General features: G+C 51.4%; 1 non-coding gene across 1 annotated transcript; it reads right to left on the minus strand.

Moving 5' to 3' along the window:
* Positions 1 to 5936: 5936 nt before the first annotated feature.
* TRNAN-GUU lies at positions 5937 to 6010 on the minus strand. The gene has a single exon. It is a non-coding gene; the product is annotated as a tRNA-Asn (tRNA).
* Between the last annotated feature and the right edge of the window lie 4629 nt (positions 6011 to 10639).

Genomic DNA, 10639 nt, shown 5'->3' on the forward strand with positions numbered 1-10639 from the left:
AGCGAGGTCCTGGCTAATTTTCACCTTGTTCTCTGCCAGCAGGCTCAAGAGTGACTTGACCATGGCAGCACCCTATGTACATTTTGGAGCCATTGGGGTGAAATGTGAGTACTTTTGGGGTTGGGACCCACATGAGAAGGGATGTGGACAAACTGGAGAAAGTCCAGCAGAGGGCAATAAAAATGATTAGGGGGCTGGGGCACATGACTTAAGAGGACCTACAGGCCATATCCTGTATGTTAAGCTAAGGCAAAGTGAGCATATCTATATTGTGACCTTTTACTCAGAAAGGAAAATTGACCTTTATCTTGTTACTCAAATAGAGAAGTACCCACGCCTGTCTAAGACCTTTACCTAGACCAATCGACAATGGAGAATGGCATAAGGGGTTTTTCAGTGTTGTACCCACAGAACTAACAGGTACACCACAAGGGAACTTATGTACATGTCATCAACACGCACAAACATACTAGCCTATGAAGTAAGCATACCCTAATGTTTTGTTGGTAAGGAATGAAATTTGGGCATAGGAGGAAGGATTTCCGGCGCTTGTGCCCTATAAAAGAGGTAACCCACCTCACTCGAGCACGTCGCTCTATCATTCTGACTTACTTCCTCCACTCTCTCTCTCTATCTACTATCAGTAGACTATACTTGTTCTTAAACTTTAAGTTTCAAGGGAACTAGGCTAAGCTTGGTTTCCCTAAGTTTTTATTCTTTGTTTATTAGGTTTTGATTTTAAGTTTAACATAGTCAAGTGAACCCTAAGTAAGACTAGCTTTTTCTAAACACTGCATCTTTCACTCAAGAATTGAGAAACCTGAACTGCAAAGCTGGTCTTGTGTCTCTTATCACCAGGTTATCAAGGAAGGGTGTGAGTACATTAACCAAAACTTTGTTGCATATAATGCCATATGTATCTTTTGAATAGCAGTAATGGAACTGTAACTTTATAACTCAATTAAATTAAATAAAATCTAAGCTAATAAATTAAATTTTCATCATATTTTCCAAATTAATATTATTAGTACACCCTAAATCAGACTGCATGGGACAGGGAGTTGGAGTGCAGGGGGATGAGAGCACTGGCTAGGGGGTGCAGGCTTTGGGGTGGGGTTGGAATGAGAGGTTCAGGGTGCAGTAGAGGGCTCAACGTTAGGGCAGAGAATTGGGCTGTGAGGGCTCTGGAACAAGGCCAGGAAAAAGAGAATTGAGGCATGCAGGGCCATCCTTAGGATTTATGGTGCCCTAGGCTAGATTATTAAACTGGTGCCCCTGTGCCTGATCTGCTCTTAGCAACACAAATATAAGCATACAGTATTGGAAAACTTGCCACATTCATGTTATTAAAACCAGTTTAACTTAATTAAGCACACTGTAATGCTGATGCACTAGCACTAAAGAAGTAGCACTATAGAAAAAATTCTGATTTGACAGAATGATGCAAATAATATAATTTTTTTAATTTGTCAAAATGTTATTGGAAATTTATATGAAGAGGTATTGAAACAAAGATTTGTTTTTAATTAAAAGCAATCTTTCTGGCTTTTTTGGCTGCAAAATCAGTTTAATAAGCTGGGTTTCCAAACAGTGGGAAAATATAACCCTAGTTTTACTGCTAGGTAAAGCACAAAGTGACCAAAATGAAGTCAGCGCAGAATCATCTCATCTAGATTAAGGTAGCACAGAAATGTTTGTAAAGACATTAGCAATAGCAGCACATTCACATGATAAAATACATGATAAATCACTGCCTCTAAAGTTCCATCAAAAACTGACATTTTCACAGCTCTAGCATGATCTGCTGCACAGATTCTTCACAAGGAAGTGTCCCTGGCCTTTTTAACTTATATTAACTATGTATTTACTTTATGAAAGTTGTAGAAAACATTGTGAAAACGTAAAACATTGGCTGCCCAACTTCTGGGCTGGCAAAAGCTATACTGACTCACAGGGAAAAAAAAGCAGGAGAATCTTAGTACAACATATGGTCAGTCTATACCAGGGGTCAGCAACCTTTCAGAAGTGGTGTGCCAAGTTCACTGTAATTTAAGGTTTCTCGTGCCAGTAATACACTTTAACGTTTGTAGACGGTCTCTCTCTATGTCTATATTATATAAACTATTATTATCTGGGGTCCCGGACACCGGTCCTGCTCAGCCCGCTGCCACCTGAGTAAATGGAACCCCAGACCGGCAGCGGGCTGAGCAGGGCTGGTGGCTGGAACCCTAGACAAGGATCCCAGGCCCTGCTCAGCCCGCTGCAGGTCTGGGGTTCTGACCACCAACTCCTGCCAGCCAGGATCCCGGCCGCCAACCCCCCTCAGCCCACTACCAGCCTGGGATTCTGCTCACCCAGGCTGGCAGGAGGCAGACAGGGGCCGGCGGCTGGGCTCCTGACTGGCAAGGGGCCGGCAGCCGGAACGCCGGAGTAGCAGCAGGCTGAGTGCTGCCGGCACCCCAGACTGGCAGCAGACTGAGCCACTCAACCCCCCCACCAGCCCTGCTCAGCCTGCCACCAGCCCACTCAGCCCGCTGCCGGCTGAGTGAATGGAACCCCAGGCTGACAGCAGGTTGAGTGGTTCAGCCAGCCTGCTCAGCCCGATGCCAGCCTGGGGTTCCTTGGGGGTCCCCAGGCCAGCAGCAGGTGCTGAGTGGGGCCGGCGGCCAGTATCCCAGCTGGCAATAGGGCAGCAGCCGGAACCCCGGAGCAGTGATGGGCTGAGCCGCTCAGCCTGCTACAGCGTACCACCAAAAATCAGCTCATCTGCCACCTTTGGGACGTGTGCCGTAGGTTGCCGACCCCTGCTCTATACACTAGTAAGGAGATGAGCGTATTACAGTTGTTGGAGGGCTCTTATCAGGAGTAACAGGCTATAGGAAAGTCAGTCGACATTTTTTGTTTCTCTGATGAAAACTGGCCCACTCCCTGCCTCAAACCAAACCTGTCACTAATAATTGTCAACAACTTAATTTTCTGTTTTTGGCTAAGATATTGATTTAAAAAAAATATTGAAATTGGATTCAGGATTGTTAGCAAGAATTTTTGGCAAACAAAGTTGTTAAATGACAATCTCAAGGGCAACACAGTACTGCTTTCATGCTTGGCTCACCCCCCAGCCTGCTGGTCCAACAGCTGCAGTAGACCCCAAAATCCACCTCTTGGGGTGCAGAGTGGCAACAGCAGCAGCAAACCCTCAGGTCCAATCACACGCCAATGGGCACCACCACCAGCCTTACGGATTATGGTGAAGTTAGCACAGCATCTGATCTCAGGGACAGGTCACCCATGGAGCCACAGCAGCTCATCCTGCCCTGTGCAGCTCCCCCAGGATGAGATGGATCGCTGGCAGCTGCCAGCCCGGGGGAGAAGCGCTCCCCAGCTAGGGTGACCAGATCCAGATGTCCTGATTTTATAGGGCCAGTCCCGATATTTGGGGCTTTGTCTTATATAGGCACCAATTACCCCCACCTAGAGTGACCAGACAGCAAGTGTAAAAAATCAGGACAGGGGGTAGGGGTCGGGGGGGGGGTAAAAGGAGCCTATATAAGAAAAAGACCCCAAAATTGGGCCTGGCCCTATAAAATAGGGACATCTGCTCACCCTACCCCAACCCCCTGTCCTGATTTTTCACACATCTGGCTAACCCCAGCCCAGCCCTGTGTGACATTCCAATCCTGGCTCACTGCCCAGGAAGTGAGTTACTTTCACTGTCATTCCTCAGCAGGCAGCCTCCCCCCCCCCACCTACCCCCCAGCACCTCACCCAACCCAGCCCTGACGGAGGGGAGGGAGGGGAGAGAGAGGGATGCTCCTGGGGAGGAGGGAGAAAGGAGGGGGTGCTCCATGGGGCAGGGCGGGAGAAGAATGGATGTTATGGGGGACAACAAAGGATACTGGTTCCATAGCCGCAGAGCCTGCCTCACCTCACCTCAGCCAGGGGGAAAGAGTCACACTCACAGGTGAGCTCCTTCACCAACCCCTTCCCAGAGACCCCAGCAGCCAATCCCCTCCCTCAGACTGTGCTGCATTCGGCTCTCTCTAGGACCCAGCATCCCTGCTCTTACATGCTCCACTGCTTCCCATCTGTCCGGCTTCCAGCAGAGCCATGCCCCCAGACCTAGTGGTGCCCTAGGCAGCTGCCTATGGCTAAGGAGGGCCCTGGAGACATGAGAGAGAGATCAGGCTAGAGTAGAAAATGGTTGGGGGGGGGGGTGAAGAGTTTGAAATGCAAGGAGAAGAAAAATCTTCCTCCTGCTCCCTCTCATCAGAGCATCTAAAAACCAGATGAGAAATACCTCTTCCTCACTGCAACATCAACTCTGGTGGGCTTGGGCTGAGAGAGAATCTTCTCTCCCCAGCAGCTCTAACACATCTGGGCTGGATCAGGGATATCTCCCCACACAGATCTGGTGTGCCTGGCCTGGGACAGGGGAGGGGCTCCTCTCCTCTCCATTGGGGACATGGTGGGATGAGAGATGTGACAGGGCTTTACGGGAAATCATTATTTGCCTGATTCATGTGCCAGTCCTAGTCCTTGCTGACCCAAACGAACGGTTTATCCTGCATGCTGATGCCAGTTTGGAGGGTCTGGGAACACTCTCCTACCAGGAAGTGGAAGGTAAATGTAAATCTGTGGCCTTTGCCAGCTGAGGACTGTCTGATAGCGAAACTCGCTATCCCATCCACCAGCTGCAGTTCTTGGCCTTGAAATGGGCCATGACTGAGAAATTTCCAAACTACTTGTCCGGTGCTCAGTTTCAGCTATGGACAGAGAACAATCCACTGACTTCTGTGTTAACAAGGGCTAAGCTGGATGCTACAGGGCAGAGATGGGTGACTACTTTTGCTAGCCATAACTTCAGCATTCAATACCAATGAGTTGGTATAACAGGGAGTGTGATTTATCAGGACCACCAATTCTTGGCTCCGGGGAAGGTGTAAGCAGGGTCAGAATGAACTCTAACCTGCCATCTGTTGATGATGTGATGCAAAGGCATTTAGTTGCTGATGTGCATGGTCACACCCACCCCGCATTGCATGATGGGGGTAATTGTCCAAATGGTGATTTTGGCGGCTGTGGGCTCTCCAAACTCTTTCTTATTAGGGCAAGAGTAATTAAGTGTAGTAATCCTGGTGACATGAATCAAGAACAGTAGAACGGTACTTAGCAGTTCTTAATTTCAGAACTCACCCAAACCAACAAAAAAATCTTTAGAAATGGCACATGGGTTCCAAACAATAGCAAGATAAAAGAGTTTGAAAATCAATATGTGTGTTTTGCACCATGAGGTTCTTTAGCAATCTCTAAACACACATTTTATGATTTTCTTCTCTCTTTAGTTTAAAAATAGAATTAATTATTATTCCATTTTAAATAATGTGTTATAGCAAACACTGAAAATCTTAAATGCAGAAGTAGAACTTTTAGTTACACTTAAACAGGTTGTTGTTGATGGAAGTTAAAGTTGATAGAAATATACTGTTGAATGAGAACCTGGTAGAAAAGACTCGACCTGCAGTTGACTCGCGTGGCTCTGCGCGCCGTCAGCCAGGGCGGGCCAGGCTGCGGACATGACTCAGGCTTGGGCCGCATGGCCGTGCTTTCCTGATGAGGCATGAGGCAGGCCAAGAGCTTTGCACAGCGTACAGGGAAGTGGGAGGGAGGCATCTTTGAGCCGGCGTGTCTCCTCCGCTTCTCCCTTGCCGCTTGGGCGGAGGCGGGAAGGGAGCGAAATGTTCCCGGCTGAAAGTTTTTGTGCTCGGCCTTGAGGATTAAGCCTGAGCCTCCGGCACGGCTGCTGGCAGATGGGTTTCTGAATGGCATCCAGCCCGCTCTTTGGACCACCAGCTGAAAGCACTGAGGCCCAGAGGCAGCAAAATGGGACCTTTGAGGCACCCCCACAGGGAAGCAAGGAAGCAGCACAGGCTTAGCATCGTCCCTGGGTGGGCTCAAACCACCATCCTTTCGGTTAACAGCCGAACGCGCTGACCCATTGCGCCACAGAGACACGGAGGGCCAAGGCTGTATTGAGCACAAAAGCCGGGAATCAGCTCAGGGTACGGTATAGCACATGCATGCAGTGGTTAGCCAAGCAACAGCAAGGAACTGGACTGGTATGGAGCGAAAGTTCTGTGGGAAGGAACCAAAAAGAGCAACAGGGCTGTGGTACAGCGCTCACATACACTTTCTTTGGCCTGTTTTGCTGGAAGAGTTAGCAGAGCGAGATTGTTAGTCACAGGTCAGTGGGTGGGTTTATGCAAATTCTGGACTCTGGGGCCAGAGGGGGCACGTGCACCACCTCTGCAACTGACGTTTGCTACCTCACTCCATAACAACACACCTTTTACCTCTCAGGACCAAAAATATACACCGTGAAAGAGATCTAACAGCATAAGCTTGGGATAAGCAACTACAGCACTAACAACAATTTGTCTTTCCACACCAAGGACAGCAGAAAGGACATCAGCACCACCTACAAGACACCAACAAACATCTATTTCTACCTCCCACCACAAGGGGCCGTTAGGAACCCATACCCCTTAATGGTGAGTACTTTTCCGGAGAGGGTGACGCTCTCAGGCCTCAAATGCCAGGTACAGTTACTCTGTCCTTGATCCAAAATCAACAGGAAAATACACTGGATTACTCCTGCCCCAATAACAAAGAGACTGGGGATATCGCAGCAGCTGAAATGAACGTTTGGACAAGCACTCCCATCATGCAATCCGGGGTGGGTGGAACTATGCAAATGACATCAGCCCCAAAAGGCCTTGACAACACATCACCAACAGATGGCAGGGCAGACTTCATACTGACCCTGCTTCAACTAGATTGTGGCAAAGATTCCAAAACACCGAACGTTAAACCTCACCAAACGCGGGTCAATCCATCTTCATCGTCGTAACCGCTCGTTATACTCCACACCCGAACGTAGCCCTCATATGGACAACATACCCTCCTAACTCAGTATCTGTACGTTAACCTTTTACCCCCCAGTCAGGGCTATTGCAGATTATGTATTCCTTATGCCACCCGATCTTAAACCGAACTTTGCACCCCTTGGGTAAGCTGTACGTTGTTCCCTGAGCACCAGAAACTTCTATGCCGAAACTCTGTACTGTACGCTTTTTTTTCTTTGAACGTCATCTTAATAAAATGTTGACTTTTGTTCGAGATCCCGGCTCCTGCAAGGTGTGTGCATTTGCTCCGGGTTTTAGTCTGCTAATACAGCGGGGGGGGCGATTGAGCCAGATGCGCTTGCCTGCTGCAGACACAGATCCAAGGCTGAACCTCGTCCCCCACAAGCTTGAAAGCTTAACTGAAAACTGTTTAAGAAGTGCTCCCGTCTCCGGCACTCAGCTACCCAGCTCCCAATGGGGTCCAAACCCCAAATAGATCCCTTTTACCCTGTAGAAGCTGTAAAATCCTGTGACCAGGGCAGCTGCCTAGCAGCCTGCGCATCTGCCTGCCAGCACGAGAGCGCGTAAGACACTAATCCGGATAGTGGCAGCTAGGTGGCAGGGGGAGGGTGTGAAGAACCAGCAGAGTGGCACAGCAGGAGCATGCTGGGCCCATAACCCAGAGGTCGATGGGTCGGAAACCATCCTCTGCTAGGCGTGCGCTTGTTTCTTTTCCCTCTGGGCCTTCAAGCGAGCCAGTGACCAGCAGAGCCCCAAGAGCCTAGGCCATGAGGCAAGAGGTGGCTGAGGCGAAGTGGCCTGCCAGGGAGCTTCCCCGGCACCTCTGGCTGCCTGGGCTGAAGGCAAGAGGCAGGCCTGGGCGTGGCGAGGGCCTCCTGTCCTGGAATGAGGCTGCAGTGCTTCCTGGTCCCCTTTTCCCACCCACACCGGCAGGCGGCTGCTGCGGGAGAACACGAGGGAGGCTCTGGGGGCGCTAGGCAGCGCTGTGTGTGTGGCTGTCAGGGGAAAGAGCCGAGGCTCCCGACTCGACCTGCCATTGACTCGCGTGGCTCTGCGCGCCGTCAGCCGGGGCGGGACGGGCCAGGCCGCGGACGTGACTCAGGCTTGGGCCGCATGGCCGCGCTTTCCTGACGAGGCATGAGGCAGGCCAAGGTACAGGGTGTACCAGGGAAGTGGGAGGGAGGCGTCTTTGAGCCGGCCTGTCTCCTCCGCTTCTCCCTTGCCGCTTGGGCGGAGGCGGGAAGGGAGCGAAATGTTCCCGGCTGAAAGTTTTTGTGCATGGCTTTGAGGATTAAGCCTGAGCCTCCGGCACGGCTGCTGGCAGATAGGTTTCTGAATGGCATCCAGCCCACTCTTTGGACCATCAGCTGAAAGCACTGAGACCAAGAGGCAGCAAAATGGGACCTTTGAGGCTCTCCCACAGGTCTCGGGGAAGCAAGGAAGTTGCATGGGCTTAGCATCGTCCCTGGGTGGGCTCAAACCACCATCCTTTCGGTTAACAGCCAAACGTGCTGACCCATTGCGCCACAGAGGAGCAAGGCTGTATTGAGCACAAAAGCCGGGAATCAGCTCAGGGTACGGTATAGCACATGCCTGCAGTGGTTAGACAAGCAACAGCAAGGAACTGGTATGGAGCGAAAGTTCTGTGGGAAGGAACCGAAAAGAGCACCGGGGCTGTGGTACAGCACTTGCATACACTTTCTTTGGCCTGTTTTGCTGGAAGAGTTAGCAGAGCGAGATTGTTAGTCACAGGTCAGTAGGTGGGTTTATGGAAATTCTGGACTCTGGGACCGGGGCACGGGCAGGTGGGGACGCCCATGACTTTTGCAGCACATGCCCCACCTCTGCAACTAACGTTTGCTACCTCACTCCATAACACCACACACAGAGCAGCCTTTTACCTCTCAAGACCAAAACACACCGAGAAAGAGAGAGAACGGCATAAGCTTAGGGGGAAGCAACAGCAGCACTAACAACAATTTGAAGAGATTCAAAACCCCCTCTGTCTTATCCACACCAGCACCCACTCAATGCCCACAAACATCTATTCCCACCTCCCACCAGATTTTGCTGTTAGGAACCCATACCCCTTAATGGTGAATACTTTTCAGGCGAGGGTGACGCTCTCAGGCCTCAAATGCCAGGTACAGTTACTCTGTCCTTGATCCAAAATCAACAGGAAAATACACTGGATTACTCCTGCCCCAATAACAAAGAGACTGGGGATCCCGCAGCAGCTGAAATGACCGTTTGGACAAGCACTCCCATCATGCAATCCGGGGTGGGTGTAACCATGCAAATGACATCAGCCCCAAAAGGCCTTGATGACAGATCACCAACAGATGGCAGGGCAGACTTCATACTGACCCTGCTTCAACTAGATTGTGGCAAAGATTCCAAAACACCGAACGTTAAACCTCACCAAACGCGGGTCAATCCATCCTCATCGTCGTAACCGCTCGTTATACTCCACACCCGAACGTAGCCCTCATATGGACAACATACTCTCCTAACTCAGTGTCTATATGTTAAGTCTCTCGGTGCGCTGGGCAGTGCTGCGTGTGTGGCTGTCAGGGGAAAGAGCCGAGGTTCCTTACTCGACCTGCCATTGACTCGCGTGGCTCTGTGCGCCGTCAGCCGGGGCGGGGCGGGCCAGGCCGGGGACGTGACTCAGGCTTGGGCCGCATGGCCGCGCTTTCCTGAGGAGGCATGAGGCAGGCCAAGGTACAGGGTGTACCAGGGAAGTGGGAGGGAGACGTTCTTGAGCCGGCCTGTCTCCTCCGCTTCTCCCTTGGGCAGAGGCGGGAAGGGAGTGAAACGTTCCTGGCTGAAGGTTTTGCGCTCGGCCTTGAGGATTAAACCTGAGGCTCCGGCACGGCTGCTTGGAGATGGGCTTTTGCAGCACGGCCCCCACACTCTTGTAGGCAGCAGGTGACCCCACTGTGTCCAAGAGGGAGCCTTCGAGGTGGCAAAAGGGGAACATCACGGCTCCCAGCAGACCTTGAGGAGCCCACAAGGAGCCTTCAGTGGCATCCCTGGGGGAGCATAACCCCCCCTCCTTTCCATTAACAGCTGAACTCACTGACCCATGATACCACAGAGACACCTACCAGCAGCTGGTTTGCCAGGGCCGCTGCCCAGCACCCTGCAGCGCTTCCTGCCAGTGCCAGAGCTCACCAGGCACTAGCCTGGAGCCAGGGCCGCTAGGCGCTGCTGAAGAAAAGCCAGCAGAGGGACACAGTGGAAGCGTCCTGTGCCCATAACACAGAGGTTGATTAATCAAAACCCTCTTCTGCCAGCACTGGGCTTCCTTCTTCCTTCACTGGGCCTGCAAGCGAGGGGGTGGCTGGCACACTGCCAAGAGTCTAACCTGTGAGGCAGGAGGCGGCTGACGCCCGCAGCCTGCTGGGGAGCTCCCAGAAGCTTTAAGTGACAGACACTCCTCAGTGCCCTTAGTAACAAGGGTTTGGGGTTCACCGAGGCCAGTAAGGGGGTCACTATGTCGGCCCTATAACCCTGGGTGTCAGGTCACTGTGCAGCTTTGGTCTAGAGGCTCTGATCCCAACAACCAACCAGCAGCCCACAGCCTCCCCCTTGTTCCTCTTTACAGGCTGACCTTACCCCCCTTCCAGCCCCAGATTTGCCCCCTAATCATCCTACTGTTGCTCAGAGCCACAGCCGTGGAGGTGCTGAAGGAGGGAGGGGTAACTCTAGGG

This window comes from Mauremys mutica, unplaced genomic scaffold (assembly GCF_020497125.1).
Source record: "Mauremys mutica isolate MM-2020 ecotype Southern unplaced genomic scaffold, ASM2049712v1 Super-Scaffold_100166, whole genome shotgun sequence".
Lineage (NCBI taxonomy): Eukaryota > Metazoa > Chordata > Testudines > Geoemydidae > Mauremys > Mauremys mutica.